Below are 25,082 nucleotides of genomic sequence, written 5' to 3' on the forward strand. Positions count from 1 at the left end.
TTTTATTTTACTTGGACACTGGGGGTCTTATTATTCTCCACAGGTTTGCCTCAAACTCTTGGGCTCCATTGATTCTTCTGCCTGCTGCCATGCCTCCCTCAGCATCACCAGCTCTAACTTTCTGTCACCATAAGCCAAAATGAGCTTTCTTACATTTCTTTTGGTCGAGGTGTTTTTATCACAGCAGCAGGAAAGAAACGGATAAAGCCATTCTTGCTCTTTAGCAAACTATTTCACCTCAATTTAATGATCGCCTTCTTTTCTTCAGACTTTTGTTCTCAAAAGTATTTGGATTTTATTATTTTGGGGTTTGTTTGTTTGTTTGTTTTTGAGGCAGGGTCTCTGTGTAGCCCAGGCTAGCCTGGAACTCAGAGATGGGCCTGCCTCTGCCTCCAAGGAGTGATGCAATTAAAAGTGTGTGCCACCACCTGGATTTTAACATATTTGGATTTTAACATATTGACCTATCAAAGAATAAGCTGTGTTTTTCTCTGCTGGAACGAGATCGTGCCTCTGGCAAATGGTGAACGCTTACCATTTTGTGTCAGTTCTATCACAGACACAGGTGTAATGACCACAAAATTGCAAAGACAATTTCCTCATTGTGCGTTTGCCTGAATACCCAGCAGAAAGCCCTGCCTTTGCTGGTTAACATCACAGGACCTATGGAAGCTCTGGGTTGGAACTGGAGCGAGAAACTGGACATGGAACTGGGAAGGACTGTGCAAAAGCCAACAGACCTGCTTTTGAAAAGGACCTGTACACATCCACCCTTTAACCAGGCCTCTCTGGATTACAGATGTCTTTATCCAACCTGGGTTTGTTTTGTTGCAACACATAGCCCAAGTTGCCTTGAACTTCTGTGTTCCTGGCTCTCCACTCTCAAAGTGCTGGGAATGTAGGTGGCACTGTCCTTCCCCAGCTGAATACAATTTTATATTCACATCACCATCCTCAGGAAAAATGAGCCAGATAACTAAGCATCAACAGTGAGACAACAGGCAGAAATCAAACTGCAATGGTGTCGGATGCAGATTTTAAAATGTTGAACACGTAATCAGTAATAACACTAATTATACTTAAAGAAATAAAGGATGGAACTTAAAGCAAGAAACAAAAAGACCGAAAGGCCTCAGACGTGGGTTCAAACGGACCGGTGTGGAAGGTAGAGAGTTTACTAACAGAGTTACTGGGGGCGAGAGAGGTGGGACAGAGGGTAAGAGCACTGGCTGCTCTTCCAGGGGACCTAGCTTTGATTCCCAGCACTCACATGGCAGTTTACAACTGTCTGTATTCTCCAATTCCAGCAAATCTGATGTCCTCGCCAACTCAGGCATTGCAGGTACTGGTTCCCAGACATACTTGGAAGCAAAACACCTGTGTGTATGTGTATGTGTGTTTGTGTGTGAGTGTGTGTGTGTGTGTGTGTGTGTGTGTGTGTGTGTGTGTTTGTAAAAAGTCATTAAAGCCTTGGCCCTTATAATAAACTTCATCTATTTCAGTGTCCCTTTGGAACTTACATCCAAGGCCTTTCAAGTATATATATATATATAAAAAATTGAAGAATTGAAAAAGGAACAAAAACAAGTAGCACTTCTAGCAATAAAGGGGGAAAACTATAATAGATATAAAAATAAGTCAAGGATATAGATCTAGGGCTGAAGAGATGGCTCAGAGGGTAAGAGCACTGGCTGCTCTTCCAGAGGTCCTGAGTTCAATTCCAGCAGCCACATGGTGGCTCACAACCATCTATAATGTGACCTGATGCCCTCTTCTGGCCTGCAGGTGTATGTGCAGGCAGAGCACTGTATACATAATAAATAAATCTTAAAAAAAAAAAGAGACAGATCTAAAGAAACTACCAAGAATATGGCATACAACAGGGGAGAGAAATCAAAATTATGAAAAGAGAAATTAAGACACAGACATGGAATGGGACCCAACATACGCCTAATTGAAGTCCCAGACAAAGAGAAAGAAAGAGGAGAGGTCAGATTGAGGCTATAGACTGGGGAGGGTTTTTAAAATACATGAGAGATATGCGCTTTCAAATTGAGAGCGTAGATGGTAGTTAGTAGTCAGGACAGCAGGATGAGAAGAGTATGACAAATGACTTATAGATGACCTAAGGGTAGGAACTGAACCCTGAGTTCTTAAAGGTGCGTTCCTGAGCTTTGACATGTTGCAGGATATTTGATCCATTGTGAACCATGAGATTGTGAACTGGAAAAGAACAACAAGAACAAAAGTTGTTTCTTGTTGTGGTGTGGCTTAGCCCTAGCACACACCTTTAACCCAAGAGCTCTCTGTAGGCAAGAGCTAAATAAAGCCAACCGTAGGTCAAGAGGGGGAGCAAGCAACTAGTTGACAGAGCATGAACATTAAGTATACAAAGGAATGGGGGGCATAAAGTTGGATGGTATTTATGACAGAACTGAGGAGAAAGGTCTTCTTCTTCTGAAATGTAAGTTGAGTAGGAAGGTCAGCTGGGTCACCTCTGCCTCTCTAAGCTAGTAGGCTTTCACCCCAGCATCTGGCTCCTGAGTCTTTATTGGTAAAAATCAAACATCTGGGATTTTCTCTTTAAAACAAAATTGGCACAAGCCTATAATTCCAGCATTAGCAAGCCTGAGGCAAGAATAGGACAAGTTTGAAGACAGTCTGGATTACACAGTAAGACCCTATCTTAAAGACAGGACCAAAGAGCACCAGGAGTGGTGGCACACGCCTTTAAACGCAGCACTCGGGAGGCAGAGACAGGCAGTTCTCTGTGAGTTCAAGACTAGCCTGGTCTGGTCTACAAAGTGAGTCCAGAACAGCCAGGGCAAAAGAAAATCAATAGCTAGTACGTGATTCCATAACAAGGCATTTTGCCTAGGTTCAGTGAACCTAGCCCTGAGTTCAACCCTCCACACCATAAAACAAACAGAAGAACAAAAGCCCAACCAAACAGAAAAGAAGCCAAGAGTATACAGTTGCTAAAGTGGTGGGAAGAAAAGTTCCAGAGAGTCCCAGAGAGCACAGTCCTCAGCATGTTGACATGGTTCTGTGGAAACAGTGCTGGCAAAGAGCCATTAAGAATGAGTATGCAAAGTTGAGAGTGAGGACAGTTGCCCCAGGAAGATGGACATGTGGACTATAGTAGGAAAAGACTGACACTGGGTGGGGGTGGGGGTCAGGGACTGGGGCTCAATGGCAGAGCCAATGCTTAGCTCGGGGAAAGGTGCTGGGTTCAAATAACAGCACACACATGTTGAAGCAAGCGCAAAAGAGAACAAACAGAAAACACTTACTCATGGACACTGTCCTCTGGGGAGCAGCATCTCCCGTGAAAGACGAGGATGCATTTGGGGACAGAGATGAGGCTAAGGAAAATCAGCACACATATGTCTGGCCTCCATCATCATGAGAACACACAGCCCTGATATTCCTGCCGAGGGAACCGCGGCTTCTGGTCTGGAGAATGAGAAATATTACAAGGAACCAGGAAGTAGTGCACACTGAAAGCGTAAAGCGAGTTTTGGTTTCTTTGTAAACTCAGTTGTGTTATATAAATATATGTTTTTTGGTTCCAATCCCAAATGTGGGATTTTAGTTTGAACTTTAGCTTGTCCGCAACCATTAATTCTCCCAGGAGAGGGTATGGCTTTTACCAGCTGGTAACAACAGCCTTTTCTGGCGCAGCAGGGAGAGGGGTGTGGTCTAGGGCTCTGAGGATATAAATAAGAGCAGGGAGAGAGCGAGGTGGGGTGTGTGTGTGGTTGGTGTGTAGCCTGCAGCAGTTCGAAGAGACCAGGGATGGACAGTTCATGGTTTGGAGCAGACAGACGGAGAGAAACACTTCCGGGGCTCAGTGGCTTAGAGGAGACTGCTGGCTGGCTGCCTGTTGACAAAAATGGGTATAGCCCAAAAGAATCTAATTGACCCTAAACAGTCAGGAGAAGTAAAGAGGTCCCCTCTCCCCACTAACCTTTCCCCTACGGAGGGCTGGGAGGTTGGAGAGGAGACTGAGGCCTAAATACCCCAAATAAAGTAGAGTTTAAAAGAAAGCACGCTACAGTAAATTCTGTGCTCAAAATGAAATGTTGACCAGGAATAAGAGAAGATACGTTAGGGTGCTGGTGGGCTCTCCCCTACTCTTGAAACTTGAGAGGGGTTGAGGGGTGTGGCTCAGTAGGAGAGCACAGGCCACATAAAGCAGGAAATTATACAAATATGAAAGACTACAGCATGAACAATAGAATAAAATCTTCTCACATCACCCCAGAACACCTATGTTCTATGTATATGAAGATTTATATGAACTGGGGGGAAAGCTGGCTTATACATCTGTGTGAGAAGAGAGAGGTCAGGAGAGGAGAGGGGAGGGAAGGGGACAGCAGGGCAGAGCGTCACTGTGGCCCGAAAGAGGTCAGCAGCTCCCTCTAGTGGCAGAAGTTGCTCCTGAATGAGTACCCTTGGGGACAGCTCCGTGACAGTGGCTCGAACTGGGTTTTGCTTTTTGGAGGCTTTAATGCTTTTTTGTTTTGTTTTGTTTTTTTGTTTTTCGAGACAGGGTTTCTCTGTGGAGCCTTGGCTGTCCTGGACTCACTTTGTAGACCAGGCTGGCCTCAAACTCACAGCGACCCGCCTGCCTCTGCCTCCCCAGTGCTGGGATTAAAGGCCTGCGCCACCACGCCCAGCCCAATGCTTTTATTCTTATGTGGATATGTATGGCTTGTGTGTGGGTGTGCCACTGCACACGTGCGGTGGCGGACACATTTCCACTGTGAGTCCCAGGGCCTGGACTCGGGTTGTCAGCTTTGCACAGTTGCACAGGAAACACTTTGACCCTGTGGCCAGTCTTGTTTTGTGTCCTTTGATGTTACTTGTTTCTTGTTGTTATTCTAGGTAGCTTAAAGTTAGGCTCAGGGTCACAGTGATCCTCCTGCCTCAGCCTCCCAAGTACAGAGATTATAGACATGAGTAACCACGCCCAACTTCACATGTGTTTGGAACGCCAGAAACACGTTTGTACTCTGTTGACCCTGTCTTCTATAAAGAGAGCTCTGATGATATTATATGTAACAGGATTGATTTTTGAGTTATTTAAAAATTTGTATACATTCATATGATATGGAGCACACGTGAAGGTCAGAGAACGACTTGGGAAGGTCATTTCTCTCCTTCTAACACGTAGGTTCTAGGGATCAAAGTCAGATCATCAGACTTGGTGGCAATCAAGTTTACCTGCTAAGCCATCTGGACAGCCCTCACCTTATATTTTAAGACAGAGGCTCTCTCTCTCTCTCTCTCTCTCTCTCTCTCTCTCTCTCTCTCTCTCTGATTGGCTCGAAAACCACTAGCCATCAAAACCCAGGGATCCTCCTGCCTCTGCCTTTGAATGCCCGGTGCTGGGACTACAGGCACACACCATGAGCCTAGCTCATATCTAAACCCAGGTCCTCACAGTTTGGCAGCAAACATTTATCAACTAAGCCATCTCCCCAGGTCTGTCTTTCTTCATATTTTGAGGTTTATTAAAATAAACTATAGCCAGGCATAGTATGGTGGTGGCGCACACCTTTAATCCCAGCACTCGGGAGGCAGAGGCAGGTAGATCGCTGTGAGTTCGAGGCCAGCCTGGTCTACAAAGTGAGTCCAGGACAGGCAAGGCTACACAGAGAAACCCTGTCTCAAAACATAAAAAATAAAAAACAAAAAAATTACATTCTTTCTTTTTGTTTGTTTGCTTGAGACAGGGTCTTTTTCATTTCATTTTGTTTGTTTCTTTGCTTTCTTGCTTGAGACAGGGTCTTTCTATGTGGTCCTGAGGGTCCTGGAACTCACTCTGTAAACCAGACTGGCCTCAAACTCTTAGAGATCCCCCTCTGCCCTCCCCCCCCTGCCCCCCCCCCCCGCCGAGTACTAGGATTAAAGGCATGTACCACCATACAAAGCACAAAAACAAATTTTGTAAGCATTAAGGCTTTTGATAAGCATAACACAGTAAAATCTAATAAATTCTCATAAATATCATACAGTAACAAAGTTGAAGCTGCTGGAGCTGCGGCTCTCAACCTTCCTTGTGCTGCGACCCTTTAATACAGCTCCTCAGGGTGTGCTGACCCCCAGCCACGACATATTTTTCATTGCTACTTCATAACTGTAATTTTGCTACATTGTTGTGAATTGCAATGTAAATGTTTGTCACTTCTGATGGTCTTAGGCGACCCCCATGAAAGGGTTGTTTGACCTGAGAGGGGTCTCGACCCACAGGTTGAGAACCACTATGCTAGGTTTTGCACTCTTCTGAGCACAAAGAATCTATCCTAGGACCAGGTCTTTGCAGCAAAAGAGCTCACTGCTCACAGGAATTGTCACCGTCCTTAGTTAAACTACACCACCACCACCACCACCACCACCACCACCACCAACACTATACAAATTTTCTTTCTTTTCTAGTATACCATACGACTCTAGGCTGTGTCGTCAATCCTAGTATAGTTGTACTTTGAGAGGCAAGTTTAGTCTGGTTTTGTGTAGGGCTGGGGGCTGAACACTGGGCTTCATGGGTGCTAGTTACGGCTCTACCACTGAGCAGTAGCTCCAACCAGAGGAATGAGTTTCTTTCCGGACTAATGCATTAACACGGGGCTTGACGAACACGGTTAAATGCCATTGCCTCCTGTTATTAGCGTACACTCAACTGCAATCCAATGTGATCTAAAGAACTGTGCAAGTGACCATCAGACATAATTTTCTTAGTACAGAACAAATGCCTTGAATCTTCACTTTCTAAATTTTATATATATATATGAGAAACTTCAAGGAACCTCTATCTTCCAAAAAAGAAAACCTTGCTGCAGATGGTAACACATGCCTTTAACCTGAATCCTGTGAGGCAGGGACAGAAAGATCTCTGTGAACTAGGTCTCAAAAACAAACAAACAAACAAACAAAAAAACAAGATAGGGCTGGAGAGATAGCTCAGTGGTTAAGAGCACTATCTGCTCTTCCTGAGGTCCTGAGTTCAATTCCCAGCAACCATGTGGTGGCTCACAACCATCTATACTATGATCTGATGCCCTCTTCTGGTGTGCAGGCATACATGCAGACAGAGCATAAAATAAGTAATTAAAAAAAATTAAACTTTAGAAATAAAAAAAATAATAATAATACCCTCCAGGAAAACTAACAACACAGACAGAACATACTGGAAGAAGCAGGAGGTACGTCAAGCCCAGAAGGAGAACACCACATGTTCTCTCTCAGATATGCGGCATAGCTTTGAATTTTCAGATCCATGTGTTTGGAGCGAAGGAAGCTGGAAAGAGCCCATGAAAGGAAGGCAAGAAAGACATCTTAAGGGGTAAAGAAGCTGTGACTCAGATATGACAATGAGAGACGGGGCTACTGAGGGGTTAAAAAGTTGGGGGGGTGTGGGGGGGGGCATGGGTGAGTTAACCAAGAGGAAGGCTGTATGGAAAACCCTTATGGGAACACACGGCGTTGTAAGTTAATTTGTTTGTTTGGTTTGGTTTGGTTTCTTTGAGACACAGTCTGTCTATGTAGCCTGGCTGGTCCTGGAACTGTCTATGTAGACCAGGCTAGCTTTGAACACACAGACATCGTCTTGTCTCTGCCTCCAAAGGTGTGTGCCACCACCTACCCTGGCCTCTGGCTAAGTTGCCTTCGTTTTTTATCTCTTCAATTATTATTATCACCTACATGTGTGGGTATGTGTGTGTGTGCATAAATATATATAAACCCGTTAGCTCTGTTTTGTTGTTTGTGTGCCTAAATTTTTCAAGGCTGACCATTCTGCTTTGGACAACCAATAAGATAGTGCTAATTCTTACCGCAGCAGCCGTTAGTTGCCTATAGTCCTTTGTCTAGGGGTGGGACGCCGAGAAACTTCCCCCCTTCACTTTTAACATGAACGCGCCCGTTGTTCCAGTCTTCTCTGTGCAGCCGTTTCTATAGAGACTGCTTCCCATCAAACTTCCTAGCAGTCTTTCTATGATGTTCCCTGAGCCATAGATGCAGGAGGTACAGTGTAGATGTAGCTGACGGCCATGCTCAATATGATCTGAACAATCATTACAGCATCAAACGTATTTACTCTAAAAGCTCATTACAACGGAGTGCAAACTGCTGCGGGGAGGTGAAACGCTGGGCCAACTTCCTCATCTCCCAACAAGAGGCTGCACCTCAGTGACCACTGCAAACACAGCCCGCGAAGCCAGCTACAATTGTGAACACACGCTCTACTCTGAATACCAATTCCCAAACAAACCACCAGGAGGTCTGAGAGGCACTCAGAGCGCTCCCTACTTCAGAGAACTACCCCGTGCGGAGCATTCTGGGAACTGCAGCATTTCGTGCCCCCCTCCTAGAGTCCATCGCGCAAAGCATGTTGGGGACCGGGGACTTTGAGGGTGGCTAGCCCCACCCTGCACAGAAGGGAGGAGGGTCTGCCTATTGGTTGCCTTGGCAACTGCTCTCGAGGGCAACGGGCAGGCAACCGGCGTGAGCTGATCAGTTAGGGACAGTGGACTAGCGGCCACTGCGTCCCGTCCGGGGTTGGGAAGTTTGATTGTGGAAAAATACCTGGCAGGGGAAGCTGAGGGAGCTAACGGAGGGAGGGAAGCTGGTTAATTGGAAGGCTGGGGATAGAGAATCCAGCAGAGCCTGCACTGGGGGCCTTTCTTAGGAGCCTGGTCTCAGGCTAGGTCTTTTGCCTGGAACTATGCAAGATTTCCTGGAGATGGGAATTGGGGGTAGGGGACGAGGAGGAGGAGGAGGAAGAAATGTTGGCAAAACTTAAACTGTGCTCACCCCGCTACCCCCAGCCCTTGTAAATCGTGTTTTGGGCAAGGCCATTTTTTATTTATTATTTATTTATTTTTTAATGTGCATTGGGAAAGAGCAGGAAAGGGGTTGGAGGAGAAAACAGGCAAAGAAACAAAAGCTCCTAAGACTGAAATCAAAGGTCCAGCTCTGAAGCATGAGGAAGTCCGAGAGGTTGTTTTTCTCTTGTGGGGGAGACTTTTGACCACAGCTCTTTCTGATGTCTGAATCACCCTCTTCCCCCCGCCCCCCCCCCCCCCAGGCAGGGTTGTTTCTCTGTGTGTTATCTTGGCTGACCTGGACTCGCTTTGTAGACCAGGCTGGCCTCGAACTCACAACGATCCTTCTGCCTCTGCCTCCCGAGTGCTAGGATTAAAGGCGTGTGCTACCACGCCCGGCCTGAGTCACCCTCTTAATCACACTAGAATCTACTCTAGCTGTGAGATTTCTTTAAGTGGTAAGGAGGGACGTCATGGTCGGACGCTAATGGGAGGTAGAAAAACACTTCTGAGGCCCAGGCTCTAACTACACAGGTTTATTTTATTTTATTTGGTTTTTTTTTTTTTTCGGTTTTTTTCCAGACAGGGTTTCTCTGGGTAGCCTTGGCTGTCCTGGACTCACAGTAAAGGCTGCGCCACCACGCCTGGCTTTTTCTTTTTAATAACAGCATGCCCTTGCCTAGATCAGAGGCGCGGGCACGGCAGTCCCACTACAGGACTTTGTCACCCTGTCTCCATCTTGATGTTAATGCTTTGTACCTCTTTTATCTGAGCACTTTGGTGAAGCAGCGACACAGTTCCTTCCCTAATAGAGAAGGTCACTGAACTCCTAATTCTCTTAGATTGCTTTGTTACCCACTGAATAATCACTGTTATTTCCTTCCCGGGTTGTTTCAGAGACCCAGTGACATACTGAGAGCACTTTAGTCTCCAATTCAGAGAGATTCCCACTTACAGGGCTTTGAGGACCACTGAGGAGAAAGAAGTGACTGAAGTGGCCACAGCCCTGCCGCCACCATAGCCTCATTTCCTCATCCGCCAAAAGGGATTCTTGAGTCTGGGGGTGGGGGGCTGCCAGCCTCTGTTGCCTGGGCTTGCTAAAATGCCCTTAGCCCATGCTTGTGGATTTGAAGCAAGGGTCTGTCACTCCCTAGCTGAATGATCTTGGGCAAGTCACTTCAGCTCTTTTTCTGCTTGACCAGAACCAAGAGGTCCTGAAAAGCATACGATCCAAGGCCTTTCTGGCTCTTCTCAGAGGTGGGCAGCGGATGTCCGGGGTTAGGGAAGAAAATGGTCTAATAGGCTATTTTTTGTCAGCCTTAAAAAGCATGTCGTGTCATGTTCACCTCAGCACTGGCCTCACTTTCCTCATGTGACTGGAGGCTCATGACTCCTAACAGTCAGTAAGCTTCAGGGCCGTTACCTCATTCAAACGATTTAGATGCTGCAAAGTGGCATCCAGCATGGGATTAAAAGACAGCCAATTGGAGGCTGAGCCAGGAAACTGAAAGGGGCGGTGTGTGGGGATTATAAAGTAGGGTGAAGATGAGGCTGAAGAGAAAAATCAGAGCTCTTGCCAACATCTTTAACAATTTTTCAATGAAGGCTTTTAAATCACACACCTGAAAAAGCTGAAACATTCCAGGGAGGAAAACGACCTGACATTTCTATGAACAGTCAGACACACTTATATTCCTTTAAACTATCCCACTTTTTAAAAAAATTTGGGGGCGGGGGAGAAGCATATGTTTTCAGATACCCTTTTGTTGTCTGATTTTGTAGTAGTTCTTATAATGAGCAGAGAGAAAAGTCTGTGGGTTTTTTTTTTCCATTGCAGTAGGTGTATCCTTGAAGCTATTTCTACACATAGGTAACTCAAGTCATTTGAGAAGACAAGGTGACTTTAAAGTACATAGATGTCATGCCGTGTCACCTCAGCAATGGCCTTGGCCTTAGTTCCCCTGTGTGTGAATGGAAGGTTCTGATTCCTAAGAATAAGACAGATGACCTCAAAGGGCACAGATGTCCCACTAAGCCCACATAGCATGACTCCTCGGCTTTACCTTCTCCCATAGCCAACCTAAGAAGATGACAGGGAATTTACAGTAGAAAGATAGTCGGCCACAAGTAACTTGTCAAAACACACCTGCAACTTCTCTGAAAGAACACAGCAGGAGCAACTGCTAGGATTCGTTTCAGGAGGGAGGGGGGGTTGTGTGCAGACTGGAGCCTGGAAATTTTAAGCTCAAGTCCCTTTCGCTGCAAACTTGCCTTTCTTGTGGGTAACTGCATCAGTGTAGGACTTTGCAGAATGCCTGAGCCTCTGTTTACACACAAACCTTTCTTGCCACTGCACCTAACCTCATTGGCACCTATACACGGAGTAGGGAGCTTCTAGCATGTGTGCCCCTGTGCCTTAAAAACTGTTTCTCTGAATGAGCCGCCCGCCCTGGATATGTGTGGCACCCGCGCCACCGCAGTAGCGAGTTGAGGGTGAGGGACTGCGGATTTAACTCATGTGCACACACGCACACACACGCGGGTCCTTCGTGCTGAGAGAGCAGCAGCCGCAGCAGCAGCCGCGGCAGTGGTTTATTATTCTCTTTCCAGAGTTCCAAAGAGCCTTCTTATAGGCAGCAAAACAGGAATCCTCCTCCCAGGTGAAATCCCTCAAGAGGTGATTGCACACAGGAGGAAAAGTCTCGAGGAAGGGAGGGGCGCGTTCTCAGAGCAGTAAACACGACTAGCTAACCAAGATAAACACAGACGTGGAAGCTCTAGAAACAGGACATTAAACAAGACATGCAGGCAGCCCAGTCAGGCCTGGTTCCTACAGATATAAGCATGGCTCTCCTGACTAACGTGCCTCCCGCCCTCCTGTGAACATGTAGAGCCGATCAACTGCCCTGGGGACCACACATGAGACCCTTGGAAGGTTGAGGGAGTGAAAGCCAGAAAATGCCTCGGAGCACCCAATGCAAGCTGCTAATGGTTCGGTGTCTTAAAAGATGTCTTTGTGTAGGATTGTTTCAAAGAGCTGCTCAAAACTCTGCCCAAAAGGGCATAAAAATGATGTCATCAAGAGGGGGAACCAGGCAAGCAAAAAGAGTAGCAGAGTAGGAATGGGAGGGGGGGAACTCAGCTTGCTGGGGTGGTGGTAGATGACGCTTGGTCAACCCATGGCTTTCTCAATTGCTTGTATCTGCTACTGTCGTTAAAAGTTGGCCTTGGCCTGCCCTTTCTATGAGAGGCCTCTTATTTATTACTGGGCCTCAGTTTCACCTATAAAAATGGAGCTGCTAACTCCTTCCTCACAGGGTTGTTATGAGGGTAGACCGACATGGGGTACAAGTCTGGGAACATGGGAAATTAAAGGTCATTCAGATGGGTGGGGAATCCCCTCATGACTCTTACTGGTCAAAGCACAGCTGAGCCTGGGCCTTCCTTGCCTGTCTGAGGGACATGGTCTTGACCATTGCTGGATACTGAAGTAAATGGAGGATGCCAGCCCATGCAGCCTCATGTGTATATGGAGACCTGCTTAGGAGTCGGATGTACTGAGCTCAGTCACCAAGAGGCTGTTATTTCTGTCCCAGTCTGCCTTTTCCTGAGGACCACTGGGCAGAGGGACCAGCAATGAGTGACCCAGAAGTCACTCCTCTACCGCCTGCACACACCCCCCCCCACCAATCCCACTTGAAGGCAGTCAAAACCTGACAGGGAAGGTCGGCGTGTGGAGGGGGGAGTGTGGGGGTGGGGTGGGGATGGAGGGGGGGGCAGTGAGCAAAGCTACTCCACAGAGTTCAGATCCCCAGGCTCTTGAAAAGCTGCTTCTGGCAGCCCTGGTTGCTGGGTTACAGATAGCTGCATAGGAAGGAGAGCCAGGCAAGGGCTAATGACAGATGGTGCTGCCTCTTCCATGCCCCTTCTTGTTTCTTGTTTTCCATTGCCTTCACTATCAGAACAAATTCTTCTTCGGGGAGGACAGGTGGTGGACACTTTAAAATGGTTTCCTGGTGATAGGTTAGGGTCTGTATCCAGAAGAGAAAATGGGTGTCAGGGATTCCAGGTTCAGGCCTGAAAAAAAATCAGCGGGAGGAGGAGACCCCAGCTGAGCTGCAGGACTGGGGAGGACAGTGGGAGAGTGCCTCTAGGGAGCAAAACAGGGTGCCAGGCAGTAACCTCAATGCTCCCTTAGCGGGAGCTGCTAAGGATTCATGGGCCTTCACAAGCCCTGCCTCATCTCAATATGGAAAAGGTACCAGTAGGTCCCTTCAGGGGCAGGTGAGCCCGATTCCCAGGAAAGGACCCCGAAGCGCTAAACGGACACTGTCCAAGAAAAACTCAAGTGCCATCCATTATATTGGTGTTACCTGCTGAGCAAAGTTGGGGCCCTCTGAAAAGTGTGGGGATTGAAAAGTTTTCTGGTGGTCTCGACTACTCCTCCCCATGCCATGCAATCTTGCTTAGGGGTGTCTAAACTGCTCTGATTCTTCCCACCTAGGCCTTGGAATGGGCTAGAATTCCACGTTATTTAACTTTAAGAGCACACTGAACCACAAACTAAAGTCTCTCCTTGTTCCATGTCCCTAAATTAGGTCCAGCCTCAAAGTCTTAAGTTTAAGCTCAGAGTTCTACAAAGATATAAAATCGCCAAAAAAAAAAAAAAAAAAAAATTAACCACAATAAAGCCTTCCCCCTCGCCATTACAATTCCCCTACGGTGAAATTTGGGACCCAGATATAAATTTCATTCCCCTTGTACGTTAAAATCCAAAGAAATGAGAAAGTATTTTAGTAGCAAAATATCAATTATCCAAAGTAGTGGGTTTTGTTGTGACATTTTCATACATGTATTTAATGTACTTGTTCACCCACTCACCCATTGTCCCTCTTGTTCCGTCTCTTGTTGGTCTCTTCCTCTTCCCAAATACCCCACCTTTTCTGCTGCTGTCATGTCTCTTAAAGTCTAGACCCCACATAGGAAACCGTAAGGTGGAAGGACCAAAGCTTCCACAGTCACAAAGAGCCCAGAGGTCTGACAAATAACTGGGTCATTATCTTCCTCTTTAGGGCTTTACTGCCCACCCACTACTGACTCCTGGGCCTTGGAAAGGGCGATTAGGTTACTCCTGAAATGTAGGGCCCTTCTGCTCCCACTTCAGCATCTCAGTGAGGCTATCAAGTGCTCTAGAGAAGCAGCAGCAGCAGGAGCCAGCCAGCCAGCCAGCCAGCCTCAGCCTTCCTCCCACTGACCACAGGGAAATCCCTCAAATTGCCTGCAGTTGCTGTCTGTCTCCAGAATCCCATTCACAGACGACCTTTTCTGATGTTCCAAGACCCCAGCAGGAATGCTCTTATCATTTAGCTGATGGAGGAGGGAGATAGGGAAGAGAGTCGTGGTGCAGAACCACGCCCCCTCCAGGAACTTCACTTGTGTCCCTTTTCCTCTCTGAGTGCCACTCCTGTGTTCATAGGGCTGCCCTGGGGACAGCTGGATCAACAGTAACCAAAGGGAGATATTTTCCAACACACACACACACACACACACACACACACACACACACACACACACACACACCCCTGTGCACCAGGTTGCCTTCAACCCTGAGAAATTCTCCTCCAATCTAGAAGGTTCACCAAGGTTTCCCAGCTCCCAGGCTGGGGACACTGGCTGTCGGCTGTCGTCTACTTAGGACAGCTCTGGTCTTTGGGATCATGGTTGCTGTGGCATAGCTCCCCAGTACCTGAGGAAATAGGGCCCACACGTGCTTCCTCAGACTGCCCAGTCTACAGCAACATCGCTCCAGAATGACTCTGCTTCTGAGTTACTGTTTGCTCCTTGGGCCCCTTTCCCACAGGAGGGCAGACCGTGCTGGCTGACCCCAGTGTTGTTCCCTGTTCCCATTGTCTCCTTCCTTGCCAACCCAAGCACTTGTCTTTTTACGGCAATAGCCTTCTAGATTCTGCGTCTTTGCATCTCCTGTGGTAACAGACAACAAAACCAGTCAATCCTGGTCAGTCTCGGGCTCTTGGCTTCCCCCCAGGAAGTGGCAGCCATCTGACCACCAAATGCTGGCCCCTCTCTCGTCAGTGGGTCTGCTGACCCCACACACCCACCCATCCGCCCATCCGAGAGGTCTTTGCTGGGCCTTCCTCAAGACATAATCCATACATTAAAGGAAAAAAAAAGTGACCTTACTGCCTCAAGCTATTCCTGGCTGTCCTATCACTCCCCAAATCTCCTGAAGGTTTAATGGTGGATGCTCTTCTAGTCTTGGGTCTCTCCAGACTCTATAATCCTGCTTATAAATTAACCTCTGGTTCTCACTGGGTCCCTGTCCGCCATGTTGACTGGCCACCAGCTCAAGGTCAGCCTCCGCCTCTCTTCCTATCTCTCATGTTGGCCTGTCCACCCTTATTCAGTCTCATTTGCCCCCCCCTTTTAAAAAAAGATTTATTTTATTTATTGCATAGGAATGCTTTACCTACAGAAGAGGGTATCAGATCGCATTATAAATGGTTGTGAGCCACCATGTGGTTGTTGGGAATTGAACTCAGGACCTCCGGAAGAGCAGGCGGTGCTCTTAACCACTGAGCCATCTCTCTAGCCCTCATTTGGCCTCTTCATGTCTGATCTTTCTGCCTCCTGACCCCTCATCTTAAAGATGTTCCTTCATAGCTGATGTCTTTTCCTCATTTCCACTACTTCTTGAGAGTAGGCACCCCCACTACTCCCCCCGCGCCCCACCCCCAGTGCCTACCAGACATGACTGCTCCTGGCCTCTTTTCTGCAAACTTTGGGGTATACTTTGATATTATTGAGTTATTTCTCTATCTCAACCCAAGAAAATAGCATATTCTCTGAAGGACCTCGATTCCTTTTAATGCCATTGTCCACTGACAGACCAAGCCCGACTTTCATGACTTCCAGAGTCAGAAATGATGGATTGCACCAACACAAGCCCATGAAAAGGAGACCACCTCTGGACGTCTAAAAAATCAGGAAGAAGCCTCCCTTGCTCCAGGTCCAGAGAAACCTTTGGGAGTGCTAGGGGCAAGCTCATCCTATCCGTATGCTCCAGACTCTTGCTTGAAACTGCCCTTGAAAATGCTAATGTCAGACACGTTGAGAACACAGGCAAGGTAGCAAGCCTAGCTCAAAGGGGCAGGGGTCCATCCGCATCTGACCTTGAAACCCACGATTGCTGACAGCTCACCTATTAGAGAACACGGCTCTGAGCTTCTGCTCCAAGCTAAACAATGTCACGTTTCCAAAGATGCTAATAGGGACAGGATAGGATATCTACCCACACAAAGGCCCCGGTTAAAAGCCAGTCGCCAACCCCCTAGAAGTACTGTGGGAAACTAGCAAGAACAGAGCCCATTGGACTCCCTGTGAAGCCCACCAAAGAACACACAGCACTCCCAAAGCCTTAGGTTTTTCACAGGAATTACTCATCTGGACTCAAAACCAGTGAGCAAGATGTGTAGGTTTGAAGGGGCTTAAATAAAATACCCCTTTTTGCCCAATTACAGTTTTGGGCCTCACCCATGGTTCCAATGGCACATGGCAGAATGCAGGCGCTACAGAGTGGGCTGTCATATTAACTTTTCTCAGAGAGATGTGAACAAATGGCCTGTTCGCCTCAGACAACACCAGTGACAGACTGATTTCACCAAAAGTCCAACTTGGCAAATGAGTTTATTGGGCTTTTAGTGTACAGAGCAGAGGTGAAAGGTTATTCATAGGCTTGGCCCCCAAAATAGCTGCATCACTGCAGAATTCCACGCCTTTGTGGATGATGAATTTTTAGAAACTGGGTCCCCTTAGAGTTAACCCAATTTGTATATACACTGCAGCATGGTCCATAATCACACACACACTGGGGCAGAGCAGGAGAAAAGATTGCTGCAGTTCCGGGTGAGAGTTCTATGACCTTCCTCTTTCCTCCTCCTAGGGAGTATAGGATGTCCATAACCATTGCAGTAGACCTTGTTATTGAAATGCCCAAGTCACAAAACCTCCGCAGACTGCCAGAGACCAGCCAGAGGCAATGTACACAGGGTCTTTTTTATTGATCGAGCTCCGGAGCAAGGACCGTCCGGTCCCCAGAGCCTGAGGAAGGTGGGCGGCCTTGACTCCTCTGAATATAAGGTTTATAAAGGCAAAAACCGCAAGCAGGACTTTCCCAGCCTTGGCATTACATAGTTGGGTAAGGAGTATAGGGGAAGCTAGTCTTCAGGGGGACTCTTACCTACATTTTTCATCCTCTGTAGCTGTTACACTGTGGGTCTTTCACACAATTGGGTAAAGGGAAGCTGGCCCTAATCTGATAAGGTGAGCTTTTGTTTGGATTTCGAGGAAGTGAGCTCTCCACCCCCAATTGCTCCCACCCCCCCACATCTAACTCCCAGGAAAGTTGACTTTGAGTTGACTAAGCACAGAGCAGGGAGGGGGGCTTTTGCTCAGGGAAGCTAGCCCTTGTCCAGTTGCCACATTATCACTGTATTCTGACATGGCTATCAGAGCCAAGGTTTTTGGTTCCCCCCAACTCCCGCAAGACAGGGTTTCTCTGTGTAGCCTTGCCTCTCCCAGACTCGCTTTGTAGACCAGGCTGGCCTCGAACTCACAGAGACCTGCCTGCCTCTGCCTCCCGAGTGCTGGGAATTAAGACGTGCACCATCACACCTGGCAAGCCAAGGCAATTTCTCCTTTAAAATAGTAATGTTGTGCCTAGAGAGGAAAAGACAAGAACCTCTGTCCAGCAGGGCCAGATCAGGTGGTTCAGGTGGAGCTGAGAGTGACTCTTACTTATTGCTGTCATAAGATGTCTGAATCACAAAAACAAAACTCGAAGAAGAAAGAGTTTATCTTGGCTCACAGTTTGAGGGTCCGGTCTGTCATAGCAGGGAAGTTCTGGCAGCAGGGGCTGCCGCAGTTGGGAAAGTCGCATCCAGTCAGGAAGCAAAGAACAATGAAATGTCCGTGCTGGCTTTCTTCATTCTGTATAGTCCAGGACCTCAGCCCACTACTACCGTGGCTCTTCCTGCCTCACAGACTAAGCCACCTAAATTCCTTACAGCTGTGCTCAGATGTTTGCCGCCTACGTTACTCCAGAGCCTGCCAAGTGGACAATGAATACTAACCGTGTGCATGTGCGGGACCTGGTGGGGAGGTGGGGGTGGGGGGATGGCGGTGGGGGTGGGGGTGGGGATGGCGGTGGGGGTGGGGGTGGGGGTGGGGCGAGGGTGAGAGGGTATTGGGGGGTAGTTCCCAGGGATAACAGCCCCTTAGAGGCAAAGATGAGATGGGGACAAAAGAAGGCTCTCCCAGTCCCATTCCCAGCAGGACCGCTGTGGTGGGAGCTCGGGGAAGCTGAGGATGGGATAGGGAGGATGAGGAAAAATGGGACCAGCTGTCTGCATGGGCCAGAATCCAGTCAAATCCTAGAGCTATGAAAGTCCTGGGTAGCCCTCTGCATGGTATTCAATGAACCACCTGTCGCAGTCTGCCCTTTACCTCAGTATATGTCTCCCCCCCCCCCAGCCCCCGCTACCACCCCACGCCCCCCCCCCCCCGAGGCTGGGATTTTCTGGGTAGCCTTGGTTGTCCTGGACTCACTTTGTAGACCAGGCTGTCTGGCCTCGAACTCACAGGGATCCACCAGCCTCTGCCTCCCGAGTGCTGGGATTAAAGGTGTGTGCCACCACGCCTGGTGGTATATGTCTTTTTTGTCATGAAGTATGACATACATAAATATACAGTTCAACAAATACACACAGGCATTTGGAGAGACACCGGTTTTTGGTTTGTTTGTTTTTTTTTTAAACTGGTGTTAATTCTAATTAACACTTATAAGATTTAAGTATACAGTGTTCTGTCTGCATGTACACCTGCAGGGCATTACAGATGCTTGTGAGCCTCCATGTGGTTGCTGGGAATTGAACTCAGGACCCCATTCAGGTTCTTGATTTTACTCTGAAGTCCTTTGCCCATCTCCCCTCTCCCTCCTCTACCTGTTTTTCTAAACAGGGTTTCACTGTGTAGCCCTGGCTGTCCTGGAACTCACTCTGTAAACCAGGCTGGTCTCGAACTCGCAGAGCTCCACCTGCCTCTGCTGGGACTAAAGGTGAGGGCCACCACACAGGGCTTCTTTACTTGCCTTTATACAGTTGCCATGTTAGGTTTCCCTACAGGGAAAAAAACAAACAAACAACCCCACCTGAAATAGTAACTTGAGGGGAGCTATTTTGATGGGCCAGCTCCACAGGTTTCACCTGTGGACCTGCGTGGCCTTGATTCTTCAGCTTGTGTCATCATAGTAACAAGCATGTAATGGAGAAGAAAAGAGGCGCCCACCTCATGGTGACTGGGGAGCAGAAAGAAAGGAAGATGCTGGAGTCCCAGGGGGTCAAGAGCATATCCCCCCTGACCCTCCACAAGCCCCAAAGTCCTAAAAGGTCTATCATGTCCCACCACAGACAAGCCCTCAACACATGGCCTCAGGGAGGACATTTAAGATGCAAACCATAACAGTTGTCTATTAGCTGTCTTTTCAGTCTTTATGGTCTTTTCCTTATGGTCTTGATATGTTTAAAGCTGATTTCTTTTTTGTAGCTATGGAATTGAGTCTCTCTCCCTTTGTGGCAGGTGCCCAGGTCTCCTTCTAGTTGGAGAATGCTTCCTTTCATATTTTTAGAAATTATTTGGAGGAGGGGCATGCACATATCTCTCTCTCTCTCTCTCTCTCTCTCTCTCTCTCTCTCTCTCTCTCTCTCGTGTGTGTGTGTGTGTGTGTGTACATGCCGGAGGACAACTTTTGAGTTGGTTCATTTCCACCAGCCTGCTCAGACAGAAAAACTCTGTCTCGAAAAAACAAAAGAGTTCAGAAGGAAAAAAAAAAAAGAGTTCAGAAGCAGATCTAAGCACGAAGGCATGGATTAACCTGGGATAAACGTAGTGTTTTAGTGCTTGGAGATTAACAGGTGGTGAGGGATCCATCCATAGGGGCATCCATAACAATAGAGACTAGAACCTTCATGTTCCATAGGGTGAGGAAATCTAGACCGAGTGTAAAGGTCAAGACAAAATCATCTTAAGTCCTAAGTGAACTGGTGGAGGAGAGGTTTTGTTCTCCTTATGGAGTTAACCATCAACACTGACAGGAGTGGTGATAGCAGCATTATACAGAGCCCACAAGCCGGGCGTGGTGGCGCATGCCTTTAATCCCAGCACTTGGGACGCAGAGGCAGGCAGATCGCTGTGAGTTCGAGGCCAGCCTGGTCTACAAAGTGAGCTCCAGGACAGCCAAGGCAACACAGAGAGACCCTGTCTTGAAAAACCAAAAAACAAACAAACAAAAAGAAAAAACAGAGCCCACAGACAGAGTCAAAAGGCATATGACAATCTCAGAAAACATCTGCATTTAGCTAAGACCCCTCAGAGAAGGACAAAGCCTTTTGTCAAGAGAGACAAGCAGTTCCCCAAATGACAAAATGAGTATGCCAGGGCCTCCTGTGCCTTGCCCAGCTGGGCTACCGCCTCTGAAAGGGATACAAAGAGCATCTCTGAGTAAGCAGTGATACACATAGCAAAGAGCAAATGGTGAAAATGGCCCCTACGTGTCATTAGGTTAAATCTGTGGCCCGCCCTGCAGAAAAAAAAAAACAGTGGACAACCTCGGGCACTGTAGTAGACTTTTAATGAAAAACAAAAAAACAAACAAAACAAAAAACAAAAAAACCAAAAACATGTGTTGTATGACTTCCCTAGGGAGACTGAAAAGAAACATTGATTCACCAGCAACCCCCCCCCCCAAAATAACAAGGGCCCAGCAAATCAAGGAAAGAGTCTGACATGTTCCTACTCATGTCAAAATAAAAATTCAGATTGTTTATAGTGGCTCGCGCTACTCATGGCGGCTGCGCCACGGAAGCTCCCCCCAGTCTGCTCACCTAGCTTCTGTTTCAATGCGCCTGTTCTCCTACACCCAGAGCAAAAACGCAAATCTGGGTTCAGAGTGCCCCCTCACGCTGAAGCAGCAGAGGTGACTTGAGTGCAGGCACTGAGGCTGAAGGGCAAAGATAAGAAAAAACCTTCTAGAGATAACAATTGAGATGTAATCTGAATAACTTACTTAAATTAAAAAAAATATAAGAAATATATAAAAAAATAAAATTTGGTGCTTGGGGAAAAAAAAACGTTCTAGGAAAGATACATTTTATGTATTCACTGCCCTTGTTCTTATCTGGAAACACCTTGGGGGAAGGACGGGCTGTCTTGTCGCAGTCTGGCACACGGAAGAGCTAAACATCTTGCTAAAAGATGGAGTTACTCTGGCCAAGCTGTAAAAAGTCTGCTCTTTGCGGAGAAGGCTGGAGTTGGGTGGGTGTGATATTGCTGCACTTCCGCCTTCTCTGGAGAGATGTAAGATAAGGGTCACCCTGGGGTGGGAGGGAGACGGCAGAGGGAACCTTTCCTCTGGGGCTCCTGCTCCTCGGCACTCAGATTTGGGCCACCTGAACATTAGATGGGAGCTCTCGTAGGGATGGGACCCACAATATAGTATCCAATCCCAAGGGTTCAGGCCTAAACCCATGGACATATGACCAACACTAAAGGACGCATCCATCCGGTTATTTATATATATATATATATATATATATATATATATATATATATATATATATATATATAGTATATATATGGCCCTCGAGGCATAGAGGCGGCCATGCCCCTCTCCCGAGGTCCTCCAATTGCCAGGTTCCACTCACAGAACACCCCACAGAACTGGCCAAGCTCTGGACATGAATTCCTACCATTCCCTACCCTGGAAAGCACTGTCCTGCAAGAAATGCTTTATAAATCCCTTTTTTTCTTTCTGCTCAGCTCTCTGCTTCCTCGCCTGAGCAGAGGCAGTCACCATCATAAGCTTTTCCCTTCCAAAAAATTTGCACGGGATTTGCTATGCGGTGTGACTTTGTAATAATCCTTGACTCTCAGCTGCCTGGATATCTTTCCCCTCAGAGCTCTAACACTTAACAGTATATATGTATATAATACAGATATACGTGTACAATAATAACCAAAAGGCCATGGAATTTGGGTGTGTGTGTGTGTGTGTATAACATCGGAGGAGTTGAAGAGGGTGATGAAAAATACTAATAGTTGAACTCAAAATAATAATAAAAATTTTAAAAAGACTTATTATATATACCCAAAGAGGGTACCAGATCTCATGATAGATGGTTGTGAGCCACCATGTGGTTGCTGGGAATTGAACTCAGGACCTTTGGGAAGAGCAAGCAGTGCTCTTAACCTCTGAGCCATCTCTCCAGCCCAATAATCAAATATTTTAAGGGGGGGAGGGAAATACATATAAGAAATATATGAAAGGGCAGGTTGCTAGGGACAACAAGGACAGGGTCTCTTGGTAGCTTTTCAGTTTGGAGCCCTAATTGAATCTGGCTGTTAGTGAGTTTAGGAATGTTCCAGTAAGTGATTTTGAATACAGACTCCTTGCTTGCCAGATGGAGAGCCATAGGCTCCAGAACTGGGGTGGTGGTGGTGGAGCGTGGGGGTGATGCCAGAGCCAACTCCTGTCTTTTACGTGAACACGGAACACCCTAGCCTCACTGGGGTGGCTGTTAAAGGTTGCTGAGACCTCCGTAGTGGATCTGTTTGCATCGTGCCCCCATTCTGGTCCTGGAGCTTAGCCATGCAGGTCTACTGGGCTGGGACCTAGTTTCCGTTCTCAAGAATGGAAGGACTGTGGGGGCAGCATTCAGCTGCCCACGGAAGCGAGGACTCAAATTGGTGGCCTAGAACTGTAACTGTGGTACAGGAGAAGAGAGGAAATAAACCAGAGAACTGGCATTTCTGCAGGTGCTCTCCCATGTTGAGATACTGTGTTGGTGCCAGGAGAGGAACCCACCCATCCCCCAGCCCGCAGACAGCCGGACAGTTCCAGTAACTGCCTTCCTGCTGTTGCCACCTCCAAAAGCTGTTTTAGTCTTTAATTCATCTTCCCCTCTGGAAGAAAGCCAAAGAACGTTTTCTTCTTCATAATTTGGCCAAAACTGTAAATAAATCCATTTTTCTTCACTGATTGATTGCCTAAACGTCTTTTAGAATGCAGAGAAACTAAGGTGGTGGGCTATGAACCCGAGTGTCCAGTTAAACAACAACAACAACAACAAAACCCAAACAAACAAAAACAACCAAAAAAAAAAAAAAAAAAAAAAAAAGGAAAAGCTCTGGAACATTCCTAAACTCTCCCAATGACTGAAATGCCGCTTTGTAAGATCCATCCTGCTCTAAGGCCGTGAGGCAGTGACACAAACTCATTTTGCCGCCTGCTAGCTCAGGGATGCTGGACCCTTTGGCGCGGCCAGCGAGAATGCTGGCTCTCTGCAGAAGTGGTTCAGCCGTATGCTCCCAGGTCTCTTTCCACCGGGTCAGCCCAGCGACCGATCTCACGAAGCTCCCTAAGATGTCCCCGCCACACACCTCCTCTCCAACTGCATGTACATCGAGGCTGGTGCAGCACACGTGGAGGGGTTTCACAATTTATCAAGACCCGAGTACAGGCACAGGCCATCTTCCATGTAGAATGTACTCTTCACGATCGGATTAATACAGAAGACAGCCATAGATGGTAAACCTCTTCATTTCGCAGATGGGGGAAACTGAGGCCCCAAGACCGGGCAGAATCAGGGAAAGTCTTACTCTCACTGAGATCTGGTTCCCAGAGGGATGTGGATGGTGAGGATTGGGGGTAGGATTGGGGCAGAGGCCAGGAGGCCTGGGTTCTGGAGAAGGGATCTTGGGGCTCTCTGAGATGCAGCTGTACCTGATAGGAGGACAGGGTTGGAAGGAGTCTCAGGGTGGGGACGGGCGGGGACGGGCGGGGGTGGGGGTGGGGGTGGGAGCGGGGCGAGGGGAGGAGCCTACGCTGCTGGGAAAAGCCCTGAGAGATCTCAGGGCAGCAGCCCTGAAGACCAGAACAGGGAAGAGGAACCCTGGAACTCCCCCTTGGGCACGACCCATCTAAGAGGCTTGGGCCGAGACAAAGGCATTTGTGAGTGTGTCCTGCACAAGTGAGGGCACGCGTGGAGTGGGCCTGAGCAACCCCACGGGGGAACAGGGAGAAGGAACAACACCTTGCTAGAGCCGGCCAACTGGGGCAAACAGTGACCGCGGGCACAGGTGGAGCTGCCACGGAGACTGATGAGCTCAGTAGACAGCGGGGGGGGGGGGGGGGGGGGAGGCGGGGGGCTGGGACAATGGTGGGGCAACAGGTGGCATTCTCTGGCCTGCTTCGCCTACCGGACCTGGAGGATTGAGGTTATCATTGGACCCGGCTGCTTAGCTGACGTTTGGAAAGCTGACTGGGCCTCGGGGCTTCGGTTTGGAGAAGGAAGCTGGCCTCATTCAGTGGGTAGTGAAGGATCATGCTTTGGAGAAAGTGACGCTGGCTGGGGTGAAGGAGGGAGCCGCAGCAGCAGCCTTCTGCAACATGTAAGCCTGACCAAGAAATATGGTGAAGGGCTGAAGTCAAAGGCCCCTGTTCCATTTTTTCCTTGCATAACAAGGTGTGATCACTTTGTAGATGCTCCCACTGGTTACAGAGCCGGAAACATTGAAGTGTTTTTTTTTGGGGGGGGTGGGGGAAGGGTGGCTCTTCCGCCTCACGTGATCCCCTCCAAGCCCCTCCCCCCAACACTCACACAGCAGGTGTTTAGCTTGTCTCCTCTGCCACAGAGGCCTCAATTTTAGGCTCACATGTGGCCCTTAGGCGGGAGCCTAGCTGAGCAAATAGGAGTCAGTTCATGACTCCAGCCAATAGGAGCCGGCAGGACACAGCCAGGTACCTCAGGGTCAGGGTCCTTATCTGTGAAATGAGGGAGTTGGGACTGGAGCCAGAGGCCTGAGCCACCCTCTCTGTGGAGCAGAAGGGAGGAAGCTGGCCTGAGCACACAGGCGAGTCAGCGGGGTTTGGGTTACAGGTCGACCTCAAGCCTGACCCTGTGGTTTAAGTTCTCTAAGGGGATGTGGCAAAGGCCGGGGCTGAGAAGGAAGGGTAGCCTGGAGTGTTAAGAGGTACCCTCAATCCAAGAGGGCAGCTCCAGACGGCTCCTTTGGCTGCAAGGGCATGCCTCCCAGTATGGCTGAAGGAGGCATGAGGCGCCTTCCTGAATGCAGAGGGAAGCTGGAGGCCCCTCGTGGCTTGTTATAGTAAGCTAGGAA

At 48.1% G+C, this 25,082-nt stretch overlaps 1 long non-coding RNA gene across 1 annotated transcript in view; it reads right to left on the reverse strand.

Moving 5' to 3' along the window:
- Positions 1-25,082, reverse strand: part of LOC311581130 — a 174,294-nt gene that overhangs the window by 3,914 nt on the left and 145,298 nt on the right. The window lies entirely within an intron of this gene.

The sequence above is a fragment of the Acomys minous genome (genome assembly GCF_964271855.1).
Source record: "Acomys minous genome assembly, chromosome: 13".
NCBI classification, from domain to species: domain Eukaryota; kingdom Metazoa; phylum Chordata; class Mammalia; order Rodentia; family Muridae; genus Acomys; species Acomys minous.